The sequence below is a fragment of the Globicephala melas genome, unplaced genomic scaffold (genome assembly GCF_963455315.2).
Source record: "Globicephala melas unplaced genomic scaffold, mGloMel1.2 SCAFFOLD_612, whole genome shotgun sequence".
In the NCBI taxonomy this organism is placed as follows: Eukaryota; Metazoa; Chordata; class Mammalia; order Artiodactyla; family Delphinidae; genus Globicephala; species Globicephala melas.
Genome location: NW_027207772.1, coordinates 67,077 through 84,733, shown reverse-complemented (window position 1 = coordinate 84,733; position 17,657 = coordinate 67,077). Strand labels below are relative to the sequence as shown.

The 17,657-nt window shown below is 71.7% G+C and overlaps 12 non-coding genes across 12 annotated transcripts; all 12 read right to left on the bottom strand.

The window, feature by feature from the left end:
• Positions 1 to 673: 673 nt before the first annotated feature.
• Positions 674 to 792, bottom strand: LOC132596135 (5S ribosomal RNA). The gene has a single exon (XR_009562236.1). It is a non-coding gene; the product is annotated as a 5S ribosomal RNA (ribosomal RNA).
• A 931-nt stretch (positions 793 to 1,723) lies between these two features.
• LOC132596146 (5S ribosomal RNA) lies at positions 1,724 to 1,842 on the bottom strand. Its single transcript, XR_009562247.1, has one exon. It is a non-coding gene; the product is annotated as a 5S ribosomal RNA (ribosomal RNA).
• Positions 1,843 to 2,773: 931 nt separating this feature from the next.
• On the bottom strand, positions 2,774 to 2,892 carry LOC132596098 (5S ribosomal RNA). Its single transcript, XR_009562199.1, has one exon. It is a non-coding gene; the product is annotated as a 5S ribosomal RNA (ribosomal RNA).
• Positions 2,893 to 3,823: 931 nt separating this feature from the next.
• LOC132596134 (5S ribosomal RNA) lies at positions 3,824 to 3,942 on the bottom strand. The gene has a single exon (XR_009562235.1). It is a non-coding gene; the product is annotated as a 5S ribosomal RNA (ribosomal RNA).
• Positions 3,943 to 6,637: 2,695 nt separating this feature from the next.
• On the bottom strand, positions 6,638 to 6,756 carry LOC132596133 (5S ribosomal RNA). Its single transcript, XR_009562234.1, has one exon. It is a non-coding gene; the product is annotated as a 5S ribosomal RNA (ribosomal RNA).
• Positions 6,757 to 7,687: 931 nt separating this feature from the next.
• LOC132596132 (5S ribosomal RNA) lies at positions 7,688 to 7,806 on the bottom strand. The gene has a single exon (XR_009562233.1). It is a non-coding gene; the product is annotated as a 5S ribosomal RNA (ribosomal RNA).
• A 2,695-nt stretch (positions 7,807 to 10,501) lies between these two features.
• Positions 10,502 to 10,620, bottom strand: LOC132596130 (5S ribosomal RNA). The gene has a single exon (XR_009562231.1). It is a non-coding gene; the product is annotated as a 5S ribosomal RNA (ribosomal RNA).
• A 931-nt stretch (positions 10,621 to 11,551) lies between these two features.
• On the bottom strand, positions 11,552 to 11,670 carry LOC132596129 (5S ribosomal RNA). The gene has a single exon (XR_009562230.1). It is a non-coding gene; the product is annotated as a 5S ribosomal RNA (ribosomal RNA).
• Positions 11,671 to 12,601: 931 nt separating this feature from the next.
• Positions 12,602 to 12,720, bottom strand: LOC132596128 (5S ribosomal RNA). Its single transcript, XR_009562229.1, has one exon. It is a non-coding gene; the product is annotated as a 5S ribosomal RNA (ribosomal RNA).
• A 931-nt stretch (positions 12,721 to 13,651) lies between these two features.
• On the bottom strand, positions 13,652 to 13,770 carry LOC132596096 (5S ribosomal RNA). Its single transcript, XR_009562197.1, has one exon. It is a non-coding gene; the product is annotated as a 5S ribosomal RNA (ribosomal RNA).
• A 2,695-nt stretch (positions 13,771 to 16,465) lies between these two features.
• LOC132596127 (5S ribosomal RNA) lies at positions 16,466 to 16,584 on the bottom strand. Its single transcript, XR_009562228.1, has one exon. It is a non-coding gene; the product is annotated as a 5S ribosomal RNA (ribosomal RNA).
• Positions 16,585 to 17,515: 931 nt separating this feature from the next.
• Positions 17,516 to 17,634, bottom strand: LOC132596126 (5S ribosomal RNA). Its single transcript, XR_009562227.1, has one exon. It is a non-coding gene; the product is annotated as a 5S ribosomal RNA (ribosomal RNA).
• Positions 17,635 to 17,657: the final 23 nt, after the last annotated feature.

Sequence of the window (17,657 nt, the reverse complement as noted above, 5' to 3'; positions counted from 1 at the left end):
GAGGCTTCAGGGCCCGGGGCCCGCGGTCCCTTGGGCATCGGCCCTGCCCGCCCACGCGGCCCTAGGCGCAGCCCGGCCGCAGCCCGGGCCGGCCCTCCTGCCCGACAGCAGCTGGCCCGAAGCCACTGGGAGCCACCATTGAGTCGCCACGGCCCCTCAGCCCCGGCAAGGCCACCCTTGCCCCCACACCCCCCGCCGAGCTCAGGACCCCGCCCCTGGTGGCCGGCAGGCCCGGGGAAGCGGCCCCTGCCCTCGATCCCGCTCCCGCACCCGGCCGCGGTGACACGCCAGAGGGGCGGGGTGGGGGGGGCTTTTGTCGGAGGGAGCTGTGGAGGGACACACCGGCACACAGGTGGCGGCGCCGGGGCTGGGCGCCGGTGGGGGCGGCCAGGTGCAGGTCGAGGGGCTCGCGGGCCGAAAGGACGGCAACTGGGCCCGCGGCGGAGTCTGGGTCCGGGCCAGCCACCCCGGGAGCGTCTGGGGTGCGCCTGCCTTCCAGGGCCGCCTTCTGGCCGCCTGGCCGGCCGGGCCGGCGGGGAGCGACCCCGCCGGCGCGCGCCGTGGTGGGAGGGGCCTGAGGAGGTGGGGCCTGCAGCGGGGCCCGGCGGGGGCGGAGCCGGCGGCCCCCGCCGCGGGCGAGTAAAGGAGAAGGCGGGCGGAGCGGGAGGCAAAAAGCCTACAGCACCCGGTATTCCCAGGCGGTCTCCCATCCAAGTACTAACCAGGCCCGACCCTGCTTAGCTTCCGAGATCAGACGAGATCGGGCGCGTTCAGGGTGGTATGGCCGTAGACGGGGGCGGGGGGCCGCGGGCGGCCTCTTGAGGCCCAGTTTCGCTGGCGCTGGCGCCTTAACGCCAGCCTGGCGGCCGGCCCGCCCCGGCAGGGCCCCCTCGCCCGCCCAGGCAGGGGCAACGGAGGTCTCGGGTATCGGGCGGCGGCGGAGGGTTTGGCGACCACCTCCCAGCCCAGGGCGGCCGTGACCCAGCAAACCCTTCGGCGCTTGGCGCCCCGCCCAAGATCCCGCACGTCGCTCACAGGGACGTGGCCCCGGAGGCTTCAGGGCCCGGGGCCCGCGGTCCCTTGGGCATCGGCCCTGCCCGCCCACGCGGCCCTAGGCGCAGCCCGGCCGCAGCCCGGGCCGGCCCTCCTGCCCGACAGCAGCTGGCCCGAAGCCACTGGGAGCCACCATTGAGTCGCCACGGCCCCTCAGCCCCGGCAAGGCCACCCTTGCCCCCACACCCCCCGCCGAGCTCAGGACCCCGCCCCTGGTGGCCGGCAGGCCCGGGGAAGCGGCCCCTGCCCTCGATCCCGCTCCCGCACCCGGCCGCGGTGACACGCCAGAGGGGCGGGGTGGGGGGGGCTTTTGTCGGAGGGAGCTGTGGAGGGACACACCGGCACACAGGTGGCGGCGCCGGGGCTGGGCGCCGGTGGGGGCGGCCAGGTGCAGGTCGAGGGGCTCGCGGGCCGAAAGGACGGCAACTGGGCCCGCGGCGGAGTCTGGGTCCGGGCCAGCCACCCCGGGAGCGTCTGGGGTGCGCCTGCCTTCCAGGGCCGCCTTCTGGCCGCCTGGCCGGCCGGGCCGGCGGGCAGCGACCCCGCCGGCGCGCGCCGTGGTGGGAGGGGCCTGAGGAGGTGGGGCCTGCAGCGGGGCCCGGCGGGGGCGGAGCCGGCGGCCCCCGCCGCGGGCGAGTAAAGGAGAAGGCGGGCGGAGCGGGAGGCAAAAAGCCTACAGCACCCGGTATTCCCAGGCGGTCTCCCATCCAAGTACTAACCAGGCCCGACCCTGCTTAGCTTCCGAGATCAGACGAGATCGGGCGCGTTCAGGATGGTATGGCCGTAGACGGGGGCGGGGGGCCGCGGGCGGCCTCTTGAGGCCCAGTTTCGCTGGCGCTGGCGTCTTAACGCCAGCCTGGCGGCCGGCCCGCCCCGGCAGGGCCCCCTCGCCCGCCCAGGCAGGGGCAACGGAGGTCTCGGGTATCGGGCGGCGGCGGAGGGTTTGGCGACCACCTCCCAGCCCAGGGCGGCCGTGACCCAGCAAACCCTTCGGCGCTTGGCGCCCCGCCCAAGATCCCGCACGTCGCTCACAGGGACGTGGCCCCGGAGGCTTCAGGGCCCGGGGCCCGCGGTCCCTTGGGCATCGGCCCTGCCCGCCCACGCGGCCCTAGGCGCAGCCCGGCCGCAGCCCGGGCCGGCCCTCCTGCCCGACAGCAGCTGGCCCGAAGCCACTGGGAGCCACCATTGAGTCGCCACGGCCCCTCAGCCCCGGCAAGGCCACCCTTGCCCCCACACCCCCCGCCGAGCTCAGGACCCCGCCCCTGGTGGCCGGCAGGCCCGGGGAAGCGGCCCCTGCCCTCGATCCCGCTCCCGCACCCGGCCGCGGTGACACGCCAGAGGGGCGGGGTGGGGGGGGCTTTTGTCGGAGGGAGCTGTGGAGGGACACACCGGCACACAGGTGGCGGCGCCGGGGCTGGGCGCCGGTGGGGGCGGCCAGGTGCAGGTCGAGGGGCTCGCGGGCCGAAAGGACGGCAACTGGGCCCGCGGCGGAGTCTGGGTCCGGGCCAGCCACCCCGGGAGCGTCTGGGGTGCGCCTGCCTTCCAGGGCCGCCTTCTGGCCGCCTGGCCGGCCGGGCCGGCGGGCAGCGACCCCGCCGGCGCGCGCCGTGGTGGGAGGGGCCTGAGGAGGTGGGGCCTGCAGCGGGGCCCGGCGGGGGCGGAGCCGGCGGCCCCCGCCGCGGGCGAGTAAAGGAGAAGGCGGGCGGAGCGGGAGGCAAAAAGCCTAGAGCACCCGGTATTCCCAGGCGGTCTCCCATCCAAGTACTAACCAGGCCCGACCCTGCTTAGCTTCCGAGATCAGACGAGATCTGGCGCGTTCAGGGTGGTATGGCCGTAGACGGGGGCGGGGGACCGCGGGCGGCCTCTTGAGGCCCAGTTTCGCTGGCGCTGGCGCCTTAACGCCAGCCTGGCGGCCGGCCCGCCCCGGCAGGGCCCCCTCGCCCGCCCAGGCAGGGGCAACGGAGGTCTCGGGTATCGGGCGGCGGCGGAGGGTTTGGCGACCACCTCCCAGCCCAGGGCGGCCGTGACCCAGCAAACCCTTCGGCGCTTGGCGCCCCGCCCAAGATCCCGCACGTCGCTCACAGGGACGTGGCCCCGGAGGCTTCAGGGCCCGGGGCCCGCGGTCCCTTGGGCATCGGCCCTGCCCGCCCACGCGGCCCTAGGCGCAGCCCGGCCGCAGCCCGGGCCGGCCCTCCTGCCCGACAGCAGCTGGCCCGAAGCCACTGGGAGCCACCATTGAGTCGCCACGGCCCCTCAGCCCCGGCAAGGCCACCCTTGCCCCCACACCCCCCGCCGAGCTCAGGACCCCGCCCCTGGTGGCCGGCAGGCCCGGGGAAGCGGCCCCTGCCCTCGATCCCGCTCCCGCACCCGGCCGCGGTGACACGCCAGAGGGGCGGGGTGGGGGGGGCTTTTGTCGGAGGGAGCTGTGGAGGGACACACCGGCACACAGGTGGCGGCGCCGGGGCTGGGCGCCGGTGGGGGCGGCCAGGTGCAGGTCGAGGGGCTCGCGGGCCGAAAGGACGGCAACTGGGCCCGCGGCGGAGTCTGGGTCCGGGCCAGCCACCCCGGGAGCGTCTGGGGTGCGCCTGCCTTCCAGGGCCGCCTTCTGGCCGCCTGGCCGGCCGGGCCGGCGGGGAGCGACCCCGCCGGCGCGCGCCGTGGTGGGAGGGGCCTGAGGAGGTGGGGCCTGCAGCGGGGCCCGGCGGGGGCGGAGCCGGCGGCCCCCGCCGCGGGCGAGTAAAGGAGAAGGCGGGCGGAGCGGGAGGCAAAAAGCCTACAGCACCCGGTATTCCCAGGCGGTCTCCCATCCAAGTACTAACCAGGCCCGACCCTGCTTAGCTTCCGAGATCAGACGAGATCGGGCGCGTTCAGGGTGGTATGGCCGTAGACGGGGGCGGGGGACCGCGGGCGGCCTCTTGAGGCCCAGTTTCGCTGGCGCTGGCGCCTTAACGCCAGCCTGGCGGCCGGCCCGCCCCGGCAGGGCCCCCTCGCCGGCCCAGGCAGGGGCAACGGAGGTCTCGGGTATCGGGCGGCGGCGGAGGGTTTGGCGACCACCTCCCAGCCCAGGGCGGCCGTGACCCAGCAAACCCTTCGGCGCTTGGCGCCCCGCCCAAGATCCCGCACGTCGCTCACAGGGACGTGGCCCCGGAGGCTTCAGGGCCCGGGGCCCGCGGTCCCTTGGGCATCGGCCCTGCCCGCCCACGCGGCCCTAGGCGCAGCCCGGCCGCAGCCCGGGCCGGCCCTCCTGCCCGACAGCAGCTGGCCCGAAGCCACTGGGAGCCACCATTGAGTCGCCACGGCCCCTCAGCCCCGGCAAGGCCACCCTTGCCCCCACACCCCCCGCCGAGCTCAGGACCCCGCCCCTGGTGGCCGGCAGGCCCGGGGAAGCGGCCCCTGCCCTCGATCCCGCTCCCGCACCCGGCCGCGGTGACACGCCAGAGGGGCGGGGTGGGGGGGGCTTTTGTCGGAGGGAGCTGTGGAGGGACACACCGGCACACAGGTGGCGGCGCCGGGGCTGGGCGCCGGTGGGGGCGGCCAGGTGCAGGTCGAGGGGCTCGCGGGCCGAAAGGACGGCAACTGGGCCCGCGGCGGAGTCTGGGTCTGGAGGGCTCTGAGCCTCCATCCGCTCTGGTGCCTCGGGTCTACCGGCCCGACGCCTGGTAGCGCGACACCCCACCGGCCCACAGACGTAGCCTCCCCAGCTGTGCTCACAGCGAGTCCAACCGCAGCCTGCATCCCTCCACGGGACACTTGGATTACTCCCGCGATCCCCACGAGGTGCGGCACCCGGCGGCCGAATGGGCTGAGATCCTGCCCTTGCGGCGCCCTGTGGCCACCTCCGCCTCCCTCACGGTACTGGCCGAGGCCTCGGACCAGCGGGCCCCGGCTCCCAGCTCAGCGCTGCTCCTCCGCCCCTCTCACCTCCTGCCCGACGTCCAGGCTACCGAGCACCCTCCACCCCCGCCCACCTTCATGCCACTCAGCCGGAACCCGGGAGGCAATGCCAACTACCAGGTGTATGACAGTCTGGTGCTGAAGCGGCAACCGCAGGAGGGCCAAGCGCGGGCCAACTCGCTGCTACCTTCCACCTCGGCCTCCAGGCCCTCTCTGCACGGGAGCCAGACTGGGAAAATGAACTTACCAGCAGCAAGTGGGGGCAGGGGCAGGGGGCGGCAGGGCATGGAGAGAGGAATAAAGAGCGCCAGAGTCCAGGAAACATTGGTGGTCTGTGGCTTGGAAGCGCCACTCCTTCTGCCAGCCTGGGTCCCTGCGCTTGGCTTCCTGCAATAAGAAGCCAGTGTCCCCTTCTTGGCCTGAGGGTCCCTTTGGTTTAGTGGCCACAGTTCTGCCAGCAGGCCCCTCCTGGTCCTATACCATGCACTAAGTACATCTGCAGCTGCAGACTCCAAACCCCTGGTCTCTGGGCACCTCCTCTGTGTCTCAGCTGTCCCTGTCCACAGAGAGCCTCATACAAGAAGTTGCTTCCAAACTGGGAGGTTCCACATCTGGGCAGGTCCAGCTCCAGGCCCAGTGAAGGGCATGAAGAAGGCTGAGGCTCTGGACTCCAGCCAGGCCTTCAGCAGGCCTCTGAGGCCAAGGTCTTCCTAGTCTCAAGAGGGGCCAAGAGACGCAATGTGTCATTTGAACAAGTGAGTCAGCGGGCGGTGAGCGAATGAATGACCGCTCGAGGGGATGTATGCCGGCCACCGGGCCCTGTTTGACTGTCCAGGCTCAGCTTACCTGACCCTGGTTACCAGGGAATGCCACTCTGGGCCCTCCTTTTCATCCCCCTCCCTCACTGTGACCTCACCACCTGCCCCATTATGACCCAGTCTGGCTCCCAGTTAAAACTGGAGGGCAGAGGGCCCAGGCAGTCCTGGGACCAACGGCCATGGGTGAGCGAAACTACTACCGAGCCGAGCCGTTCACTGGCCCCATCCCCAGGAAATGCCAGGAGCAAGGATACTCAATTCTTCTGATCCCGGTCAGCTTCATCTTGCTCAACGTGGGGATCAACATGGTGACTATGGTCAGGGCAGGATCTGTGCAGCGCGGTTGGGGGAGCCCTGGGGTCTTGAAGGGGCTGAGGTGGGAGGGCTGCTGGGGTGTGACCGGGACAAGGGTTGGATTTCAGGGCTCACCCTGCTCCCGGCCTCCCCCCTCCCCTTCTTCCCTCAACTCTGGAGGCATCTGAAGAGATTCTTGCGGGCACTTTTCAATCGTATTTTCCACAAAGGTGAGTGGGCGCCGGCGTGGGTTCAGGGGATGTGGGCCTGTCCCCTTTCTTCTATCCCTGCCTTGATTCTCAGCCCCTCAGGAACCCAGGCCCTGACCCATCTCGCCTTTCCCCACAGACAAGCAAGCCAGCTGTGTAGGCACCCATCGCATGTGCATGCGCTGCTCCGTGGATCCCAAGAACCTGTGCTCAAGAGTTTCTTCCCACTTCTGCCATCGCCCAAGCTTCCTGCTCGGGCAGGTAAACCCACCTTGACTACTGCCTGCAGCGGGGCTCGGCGGGGGCGGAGCCGGCGGCCCCCCCGCCGCGGGCGAGTAAAGGAGAAGGCGGGCGGAGCGGGAGGCAAAAAGCCTACAGCACCCGGTATTCCCAGGCGGTCTCCCATCCAAGTACTAACCAGGCCCGACCCTGCTTAGCTTCCGAGATCAGACGAGATCGGGCGCGTTCAGGGTGGTATGGCCGTAGACGGGGGCGGGGGGCCGCGGGCGGCCTCTTGAGGCCCAGTTTCGCTGGCGCTGGCGCCTTAACGCCAGCCTGGCGGCCGGCCCGCCCCGGCAGGGCCCCCTCGCCCGCCCAGGCAGGGGCAACGGAGGTCTCGGGTATCGGGCGGCGGCGGAGGGTTTGGCGACCACCTCCCAGCCCAGGGCGGCCGTGACCCAGCAAACCCTTCGGCGCTTGGCGCCCCGCCCAAGATCCCGCACGTCGCTCACAGGGACGTGGCCCCGGAGGCTTCAGGGCCCGGGGCCCGCGGTCCCTTGGGCATCGGCCCTGCCCGCCCACGCGGCCCTAGGCGCAGCCCGGCCGCAGCCCGGGCCGGCCCTCCTGCCCGACAGCAGCTGGCCCGAAGCCACTGGGAGCCACCATTGAGTCGCCACGGCCCCTCAGCCCCGGCAAGGCCACCCTTGCCCCCACACCCCCCGCCGAGCTCAGGACCCCGCCCCTGGTGGCCGGCAGGCCCGGGGAAGCGGCCCCTGCCCTCGATCCCGCTCCCGCACCCGGCCGCGGTGACACGCCAGAGGGGCGGGGTGGGGGGGGCTTTTGTCGGAGGGAGCTGTGGAGGGACACACCGGCACACAGGTGGCGGCGCCGGGGCTGGGCGCCGGTGGGGGCGGCCAGGTGCAGGTCGAGGGGCTCGCGGGCCGAAAGGACGGCAACTGGGCCCGCGGCGGAGTCTGGGTCCGGGCCAGCCACCCCGGGAGCGTCTGGGGTGCGCCTGCCTTCCAGGGCCGCCTTCTGGCCGCCTGGCCGGCCGGGCCGGCGGGGAGCGACCCCGCCGGCGCGCGCCGTGGTGGGAGGGGCCTGAGGAGGTGGGGCCTGCAGCGGGGCCCGGCGGGGGCGGAGCCGGCGGCCCCCGCCGCGGGCGAGTAAAGGAGAAGGCGGGCGGAGCGGGAGGCAAAAAGCCTACAGCACCCGGTATTCCCAGGCGGTCTCCCATCCAAGTACTAACCAGGCCCGACCCTGCTTAGCTTCCGAGATCAGACGAGATCGGGCGCGTTCAGGGTGGTATGGCCGTAGACGGGGGCGGGGGACCGCGGGCGGCCTCTTGAGGCCCAGTTTCGCTGGCGCTGGCGCCTTAACGCCAGCCTGGCGGCCGGCCCGCCCCGGCAGGGCCCCCTCGCCGGCCCAGGCAGGGGCAACGGAGGTCTCGGGTATCGGGCGGCGGCGGAGGGTTTGGCGACCACCTCCCAGCCCAGGGCGGCCGTGACCCAGCAAACCCTTCGGCGCTTGGCGCCCCGCCCAAGATCCCGCACGTCGCTCACAGGGACGTGGCCCCGGAGGCTTCAGGGCCCGGGGCCCGCGGTCCCTTGGGCATCGGCCCTGCCCGCCCACGCGGCCCTAGGCGCAGCCCGGCCGCAGCCCGGGCCGGCCCTCCTGCCCGACAGCAGCTGGCCCGAAGCCACTGGGAGCCACCATTGAGTCGCCACGGCCCCTCAGCCCCGGCAAGGCCACCCTTGCCCCCACACCCCCCGCCGAGCTCAGGACCCCGCCCCTGGTGGCCGGCAGGCCCGGGGAAGCGGCCCCTGCCCTCGATCCCGCTCCCGCACCCGGCCGCGGTGACACGCCAGAGGGGCGGGGTGGGGGGGGCTTTTGTCGGAGGGAGCTGTGGAGGGACACACCGGCACACAGGTGGCGGCGCCGGGGCTGGGCGCCGGTGGGGGCGGCCAGGTGCAGGTCGAGGGGCTCGCGGGCCGAAAGGACGGCAACTGGGCCCGCGGCGGAGTCTGGGTCTGGAGGGCTCTGAGCCTCCATCCGCTCTGGTGCCTCGGGTCTACCGGCCCGACGCCTGGTAGCGCGACACCCCACCGGCCCACAGACGTAGCCTCCCCAGCTGTGCTCACAGCGAGTCCAACCGCAGCCTGCATCCCTCCACGGGACACTTGGATTACTCCCGCGATCCCCACGAGGTGCGGCACCCGGCGGCCGAATGGGCTGAGATCCTGCCCTTGCGGCGCCCTGTGGCCACCTCCGCCTCCCTCACGGTACTGGCCGAGGCCTCGGACCAGCGGGCCCCGGCTCCCAGCTCAGCGCTGCTCCTCCGCCCCTCTCACCTCCTGCCCGACGTCCAGGCTACCGAGCACCCTCCACCCCCGCCCACCTTCATGCCACTCAGCCGGAACCCGGGAGGCAATGCCAACTACCAGGTGTATGACAGTCTGGTGCTGAAGCGGCAACCGCAGGAGGGCCAAGCGCGGGCCAACTCGCTGCTACCTTCCACCTCGGCCTCCAGGCCCTCTCTGCACGGGAGCCAGACTGGGAAAATGAACTTACCAGCAGCAAGTGGGGGCAGGGGCAGGGGGCGGCAGGGCATGGAGAGAGGAATAAAGAGCGCCAGAGTCCAGGAAACATTGGTGGTCTGTGGCTTGGAAGCGCCACTCCTTCTGCCAGCCTGGGTCCCTGCGCTTGGCTTCCTGCAATAAGAAGCCAGTGTCCCCTTCTTGGCCTGAGGGTCCCTTTGGTTTAGTGGCCACAGTTCTGCCAGCAGGCCCCTCCTGGTCCTATACCATGCACTAAGTACATCTGCAGCTGCAGACTCCAAACCCCTGGTCTCTGGGCACCTCCTCTGTGTCTCAGCTGTCCCTGTCCACAGAGAGCCTCATACAAGAAGTTGCTTCCAAACTGGGAGGTTCCACATCTGGGCAGGTCCAGCTCCAGGCCCAGTGAAGGGCATGAAGAAGGCTGAGGCTCTGGACTCCAGCCAGGCCTTCAGCAGGCCTCTGAGGCCAAGGTCTTCCTAGTCTCAAGAGGGGCCAAGAGACGCAATGTGTCATTTGAACAAGTGAGTCAGCGGGCGGTGAGCGAATGAATGACCGCTCGAGGGGATGTATGCCGGCCACCGGGCCCTGTTTGACTGTCCAGGCTCAGCTTACCTGACCCTGGTTACCAGGGAATGCCACTCTGGGCCCTCCTTTTCATCCCCCTCCCTCACTGTGACCTCACCACCTGCCCCATTATGACCCAGTCTGGCTCCCAGTTAAAACTGGAGGGCAGAGGGCCCAGGCAGTCCTGGGACCAACGGCCATGGGTGAGCGAAACTACTACCGAGCCGAGCCGTTCACTGGCCCCATCCCCAGGAAATGCCAGGAGCAAGGATACTCAATTCTTCTGATCCCGGTCAGCTTCATCTTGCTCAACGTGGGGATCAACATGGTGACTACGGTCAGGGCAGGATCTGTGCAGCGCGGTTGGGGGAGCCCTGGGGTCTTGAAGGGGCTGAGGTGGGAGGGCTGCTGGGGTGTGACCGGGACAAGGGTTGGATTTCAGGGCTCACCCTGCTCCCGGCCTCCCCCCTCCCCTTCTTCCCTCAACTCTGGAGGCATCTGAAGAGATTCTTGCGGGCACTTTTCAATCGTATTTTCCACAAAGGTGAGTGGGCGCCGGCGTGGGTTCAGGGGATGTGGGCCTGTCCCCTTTCTTCTATCCCTGCCTTGATTCTCAGCCCCTCAGGAACCCAGGCCCTGACCCATCTCGCCTTTCCCCACAGACAAGCAAGCCAGCTGTGTAGGCACCCATCGCATGTGCATGCGCTGCTCCGTGGATCCCAAGAACCTGTGCTCAAGAGTTTCTTCCCACTTCTGCCATCGCCCAAGCTTCCTGCTCGGGCAGGTAAACCCACCTTGACTACTGCCTGCAGCGGGGCTCGGCGGGGGCGGAGCCGGCGGCCCCCCCGCCGCGGGCGAGTAAAGGAGAAGGCGGGCGGAGCGGGAGGCAAAAAGCCTACAGCACCCGGTATTCCCAGGCGGTCTCCCATCCAAGTACTAACCAGGCCCGACCCTGCTTAGCTTCCGAGATCAGACGAGATCGGGCGCGTTCAGGGTGGTATGGCCGTAGACGGGGGCGGGGGGCCGCGGGCGGCCTCTTGAGGCCCAGTTTCGCTGGCGCTGGCGCCTTAACGCCAGCCTGGCGGCCGGCCCGCCCCGGCAGGGCCCCCTCGCCCGCCCAGGCAGGGGCAACGGAGGTCTCGGGTATCGGGCGGCGGCGGAGGGTTTGGCGACCACCTCCCAGCCCAGGGCGGCCGTGACCCAGCAAACCCTTCGGCGCTTGGCGCCCCGCCCAAGATCCCGCACGTCGCTCACAGGGACGTGGCCCCGGAGGCTTCAGGGCCCGGGGCCCGCGGTCCCTTGGGCATCGGCCCTGCCCGCCCACGCGGCCCTAGGCGCAGCCCGGCCGCAGCCCGGGCCGGCCCTCCTGCCCGACAGCAGCTGGCCCGAAGCCACTGGGAGCCACCATTGAGTCGCCACGGCCCCTCAGCCCCGGCAAGGCCACCCTTGCCCCCACACCCCCCGCCGAGCTCAGGACCCCGCCCCTGGTGGCCGGCAGGCCCGGGGAAGCGGCCCCTGCCCTCGATCCCGCTCCCGCACCCGGCCGCGGTGACACGCCAGAGGGGCGGGGTGGGGGGGGCTTTTGTCGGAGGGAGCTGTGGAGGGACACACCGGCACACAGGTGGCGGCGCCGGGGCTGGGCGCCGGTGGGGGCGGCCAGGTGCAGGTCGAGGGGCTCGCGGGCCGAAAGGACGGCAACTGGGCCCGCGGCGGAGTCTGGGTCCGGGCCAGCCACCCCGGGAGCGTCTGGGGTGCGCCTGCCTTCCAGGGCCGCCTTCTGGCCGCCTGGCCGGCCGGGCCGGCGGGGAGCGACCCCGCCGGCGCGCGCCGTGGTGGGAGGGGCCTGAGGAGGTGGGGCCTGCAGCGGGGCCCGGCGGGGGCGGAGCCGGCGGCCCCCGCCGCGGGCGAGTAAAGGAGAAGGCGGGCGGAGCGGGAGGCAAAAAGCCTACAGCACCCGGTATTCCCAGGCGGTCTCCCATCCAAGTACTAACCAGGCCCGACCCTGCTTAGCTTCCGAGATCAGACGAGATCGGGCGCGTTCAGGGTGGTATGGCCGTAGACGGGGGCGGGGGACCGCGGGCGGCCTCTTGAGGCCCAGTTTCGCTGGCGCTGGCGCCTTAACGCCAGCCTGGCGGCCGGCCCGCCCCGGCAGGGCCCCCTCGCCGGCCCAGGCAGGGGCAACGGAGGTCTCGGGTATCGGGCGGCGGCGGAGGGTTTGGCGACCACCTCCCAGCCCAGGGCGGCCGTGACCCAGCAAACCCTTCGGCGCTTGGCGCCCCGCCCAAGATCCCGCACGTCGCTCACAGGGACGTGGCCCCGGAGGCTTCAGGGCCCGGGGCCCGCGGTCCCTTGGGCATCGGCCCTGCCCGCCCACGCGGCCCTAGGCGCAGCCCGGCCGCAGCCCGGGCCGGCCCTCCTGCCCGACAGCAGCTGGCCCGAAGCCACTGGGAGCCACCATTGAGTCGCCACGGCCCCTCAGCCCCGGCAAGGCCACCCTTGCCCCCACACCCCCCGCCGAGCTCAGGACCCCGCCCCTGGTGGCCGGCAGGCCCGGGGAAGCGGCCCCTGCCCTCGATCCCGCTCCCGCACCCGGCCGCGGTGACACGCCAGAGGGGCGGGGTGGGGGGGGCTTTTGTCGGAGGGAGCTGTGGAGGGACACACCGGCACACAGGTGGCGGCGCCGGGGCTGGGCGCCGGTGGGGGCGGCCAGGTGCAGGTCGAGGGGCTCGCGGGCCGAAAGGACGGCAACTGGGCCCGCGGCGGAGTCTGGGTCCGGGCCAGCCACCCCGGGAGCGTCTGGGGTGCGCCTGCCTTCCAGGGCCGCCTTCTGGCCGCCTGGCCGGCCGGGCCGGCGGGCAGCGACCCCGCCGGCGCGCGCCGTGGTGGGAGGGGCCTGAGGAGGTGGGGCCTGCAGCGGGGCCCGGCGGGGGCGGAGCCGGCGGCCCCCGCCGCGGGCGAGTAAAGGAGAAGGCGGGCGGAGCGGGAGGCAAAAAGCCTACAGCACCCGGTATTCCCAGGCGGTCTCCCATCCAAGTACTAACCAGGCCCGACCCTGCTTAGCTTCCGAGATCAGACGAGATCGGGCGCGTTCAGGGTGGTATGGCCGTAGACGGGGGCGGGGGGCCGCGGGCGGCCTCTTGAGGCCCAGTTTCGCTGGCGCTGGCGTCTTAACGCCAGCCTGGCGGCCGGCCCGCCCCGGCAGGGCCCCCTCGCCCGCCCAGGCAGGGGCAACGGAGGTCTCGGGTATCGGGCGGCGGCGGAGGGTTTGGCGACCACCTCCCAGCCCAGGGCGGCCGTGACCCAGCAAACCCTTCGGCGCTTGGCGCCCCGCCCAAGATCCCGCACGTCGCTCACAGGGACGTGGCCCCGGAGGCTTCAGGGCCCGGGGCCCGCGGTCCCTTGGGCATCGGCCCTGCCCGCCCACGCGGCCCTAGGCGCAGCCCGGCCGCAGCCCGGGCCGGCCCTCCTGCCCGACAGCAGCTGGCCCGAAGCCACTGGGAGCCACCATTGAGTCGCCACGGCCCCTCAGCCCCGGCAAGGCCACCCTTGCCCCCACACCCCCCGCCGAGCTCAGGACCCCGCCCCTGGTGGCCGGCAGGCCCGGGGAAGCGGCCCCTGCCCTCGATCCCGCTCCCGCACCCGGCCGCGGTGACACGCCAGAGGGGCGGGGTGGGGGGGGCTTTTGTCGGAGGGAGCTGTGGAGGGACACACCGGCACACAGGTGGCGGCGCCGGGGCTGGGCGCCGGTGGGGGCGGCCAGGTGCAGGTCGAGGGGCTCGCGGGCCGAAAGGACGGCAACTGGGCCCGCGGCGGAGTCTGGGTCCGGGCCAGCCACCCCGGGAGCGTCTGGGGTGCGCCTGCCTTCCAGGGCCGCCTTCTGGCCGCCTGGCCGGCCGGGCCGGCGGGCAGCGACCCCGCCGGCGCGCGCCGTGGTGGGAGGGGCCTGAGGAGGTGGGGCCTGCAGCGGGGCCCGGCGGGGGCGGAGCCGGCGGCCCCCGCCGCGGGCGAGTAAAGGAGAAGGCGGGCGGAGCGGGAGGCAAAAAGCCTAGAGCACCCGGTATTCCCAGGCGGTCTCCCATCCAAGTACTAACCAGGCCCGACCCTGCTTAGCTTCCGAGATCAGACGAGATCTGGCGCGTTCAGGGTGGTATGGCCGTAGACGGGGGCGGGGGACCGCGGGCGGCCTCTTGAGGCCCAGTTTCGCTGGCGCTGGCGCCTTAACGCCAGCCTGGCGGCCGGCCCGCCCCGGCAGGGCCCCCTCGCCCGCCCAGGCAGGGGCAACGGAGGTCTCGGGTATCGGGCGGCGGCGGAGGGTTTGGCGACCACCTCCCAGCCCAGGGCGGCCGTGACCCAGCAAACCCTTCGGCGCTTGGCGCCCCGCCCAAGATCCCGCACGTCGCTCACAGGGACGTGGCCCCGGAGGCTTCAGGGCCCGGGGCCCGCGGTCCCTTGGGCATCGGCCCTGCCCGCCCACGCGGCCCTAGGCGCAGCCCGGCCGCAGCCCGGGCCGGCCCTCCTGCCCGACAGCAGCTGGCCCGAAGCCACTGGGAGCCACCATTGAGTCGCCACGGCCCCTCAGCCCCGGCAAGGCCACCCTTGCCCCCACACCCCCCGCCGAGCTCAGGACCCCGCCCCTGGTGGCCGGCAGGCCCGGGGAAGCGGCCCCTGCCCTCGATCCCGCTCCCGCACCCGGCCGCGGTGACACGCCAGAGGGGCGGGGTGGGGGGGGCTTTTGTCGGAGGGAGCTGTGGAGGGACACACCGGCACACAGGTGGCGGCGCCGGGGCTGGGCGCCGGTGGGGGCGGCCAGGTGCAGGTCGAGGGGCTCGCGGGCCGAAAGGACGGCAACTGGGCCCGCGGCGGAGTCTGGGTCTGGAGGGCTCTGAGCCTCCATCCGCTCTGGTGCCTCGGGTCTACCGGCCCGACGCCTGGTAGCGCGACACCCCACCGGCCCACAGACGTAGCCTCCCCAGCTGTGCTCACAGCGAGTCCAACCGCAGCCTGCATCCCTCCACGGGACACTTGGATTACTCCCGCGATCCCCACGAGGTGCGGCACCCGGCGGCCGAATGGGCTGAGATCCTGCCCTTGCGGCGCCCTGTGGCCACCTCCGCCTCCCTCACGGTACTGGCCGAGGCCTCGGACCAGCGGGCCCCGGCTCCCAGCTCAGCGCTGCTCCTCCGCCCCTCTCACCTCCTGCCCGACGTCCAGGCTACCGAGCACCCTCCACCCCCGCCCACCTTCATGCCACTCAGCCGGAACCCGGGAGGCAATGCCAACTACCAGGTGTATGACAGTCTGGTGCTGAAGCGGCAACCGCAGGAGGGCCAAGCGCGGGCCAACTCGCTGCTACCTTCCACCTCGGCCTCCAGGCCCTCTCTGCACGGGAGCCAGACTGGGAAAATGAACTTACCAGCAGCAAGTGGGGGCAGGGGCAGGGGGCGGCAGGGCATGGAGAGAGGAATAAAGAGCGCCAGAGTCCAGGAAACATTGGTGGTCTGTGGCTTGGAAGCGCCACTCCTTCTGCCAGCCTGGGTCCCTGCGCTTGGCTTCCTGCAATAAGAAGCCAGTGTCCCCTTCTTGGCCTGAGGGTCCCTTTGGTTTAGTGGCCACAGTTCTGCCAGCAGGCCCCTCCTGGTCCTATACCATGCACTAAGTACATCTGCAGCTGCAGACTCCAAACCCCTGGTCTCTGGGCACCTCCTCTGTGTCTCAGCTGTCCCTGTCCACAGAGAGCCTCATACAAGAAGTTGCTTCCAAACTGGGAGGTTCCACATCTGGGCAGGTCCAGCTCCAGGCCCAGTGAAGGGCATGAAGAAGGCTGAGGCTCTGGACTCCAGCCAGGCCTTCAGCAGGCCTCTGAGGCCAAGGTCTTCCTAGTCTCAAGAGGGGCCAAGAGACGCAATGTGTCATTTGAACAAGTGAGTCAGCGGGCGGTGAGCGAATGAATGACCGCTCGAGGGGATGTATGCCGGCCACCGGGCCCTGTTTGACTGTCCAGGCTCAGCTTACCTGACCCTGGTTACCAGGGAATGCCACTCTGGGCCCTCCTTTTCATCCCCCTCCCTCACTGTGACCTCACCACCTGCCCCATTATGACCCAGTCTGGCTCCCAGTTAAAACTGGAGGGCAGAGGGCCCAGGCAGTCCTGGGACCAACGGCCATGGGTGAGCGAAACTACTACCGAGCCGAGCCGTTCACTGGCCCCATCCCCAGGAAATGCCAGGAGCAAGGATACTCAATTCTTCTGATCCCGGTCAGCTTCATCTTGCTCAACGTGGGGATCAACATGGTGACTATGGTCAGGGCAGGATCTGTGCAGCGCGGTTGGGGGAGCCCTGGGGTCTTGAAGGGGCTGAGGTGGGAGGGCTGCTGGGGTGTGACCGGGACAAGGGTTGGATTTCAGGGCTCACCCTGCTCCCGGCCTCCCCCCTCCCCTTCTTCCCTCAACTCTGGAGGCATCTGAAGAGATTCTTGCGGGCACTTTTCAATCGTATTTTCCACAAAGGTGAGTGGGCGCCGGCGTGGGTTCAGGGGATGTGGGCCTGTCCCCTTTCTTCTATCCCTGCCTTGATTCTCAGCCCCTCAGGAACCCAGGCCCTGACCCATCTCGCCTTTCCCCACAGACAAGCAAGCCAGCTGTGTAGGCACCCATCGCATGTGCATGCGCTGCTCCGTGGATCCCAAGAACCTGTGCTCAAGAGTTTCTTCCCACTTCTGCCATCGCCCAAGCTTCCTGCTCGGGCAGGTAAACCCACCTTGACTACTGCCTGCAGCGGGGCTCGGCGGGGGCGGAGCCGGCGGCCCCCCCGCCGCGGGCGAGTAAAGGAGAAGGCGGGCGGAGCGGGAGGCAAAAAGCCTACAGCACCCGGTATTCCCAGGCGGTCTCCCATCCAAGTACTAACCAGGCCCGACCCTGCTTAGCTTCCGAGATCAGACGAGATCGGGCGCGTTCAGGGTGGTATGGCCGTAGACGGGGGCGGGGCGCCGCGGGCGGCCTCTTGAGGCCCAGTTTCGCTGGCGCTGGCGCCTTAACGCCAGCCTGGCGGCCGGCCCGCCCCGGCAGGGCCCCCTCGCCCGCCCAGGCAGGGGCAACGGAGGTCTCGGGTATCGGGCGGCGGCGGAGGGTTTGGCGACCACCTCCCAGCCCAGGGCGGCCGTGACCCAGCAAACCCTTCGGCGCTTGGCGCCCCGCCCAAGATCCCGCACGTCGCTCACAGGGACGTGGCCCCGGAGGCTTCAGGGCCCGGGGCCCGCGGTCCCTTGGGCATCGGCCCTGCCCGCCCACGCGGCCCTAGGCGCAGCCCGGCCGCAGCCCGGGCCGGCCCTCCTGCCCGACAGCAGCTGGCCCGAAGCCACTGGGAGCCACCATTGAGTCGCCACGGCCCCTCAGCCCCGGCAAGGCCACCCTTGCCCCCACACCCCCCGCCGAGCTCAGGACCCCGCCCCTGGTGGCCGGCAGGCCCGGGGAAGCGGCCCCTGCCCTCGATCCCGCTCCCGCACCCGGCCGCGGTGACACGCCAGAGGGGCGGGGTGGGGGGGGCTTTTGTCGGAGGGAGCTGTGGAGGGACACACCGGCACACAGGTGGCGGCGCCGGGGCTGGGCGCCGGTGGGGGCGGCCAGGTGCAGGTCGAGGGGCTCGCGGGCCGAAAGGACGGTAACTGGGCCCGCGGCGGAGTCTGGGTCCGGGCCAGCCACCCCGGGAGCGTCTGGGGTGCGCCTGCCTTCCAGGGCCGCCTTCTGGCCGCCTGGCCGGCCGGGCCGGCGGGGAGCGACCCCGCCGGCGCGCGCCGTGGTGGGAGGGGCCTGAGGAGGTGGGGCCTGCAGCGGGGCCCGGCGGGGGCGGAGCCGGCGGCCCCCGCCGCGGGCGAGTAAAGGAGAAGGCGGGCGGAGCGGGAGGCAAAAAGCCTACAGCACCCGGTATTCCCAGGCGGTCTCCCATCCAAGTACTAACCAGGCCCGACCCTGCTTAGCTTCCGAGATCAGACGAGATCGGGCGCGTTCAGGGTGGTATGGCCGTAGACGGGGGCGGGGGGCCGCGGGCGGC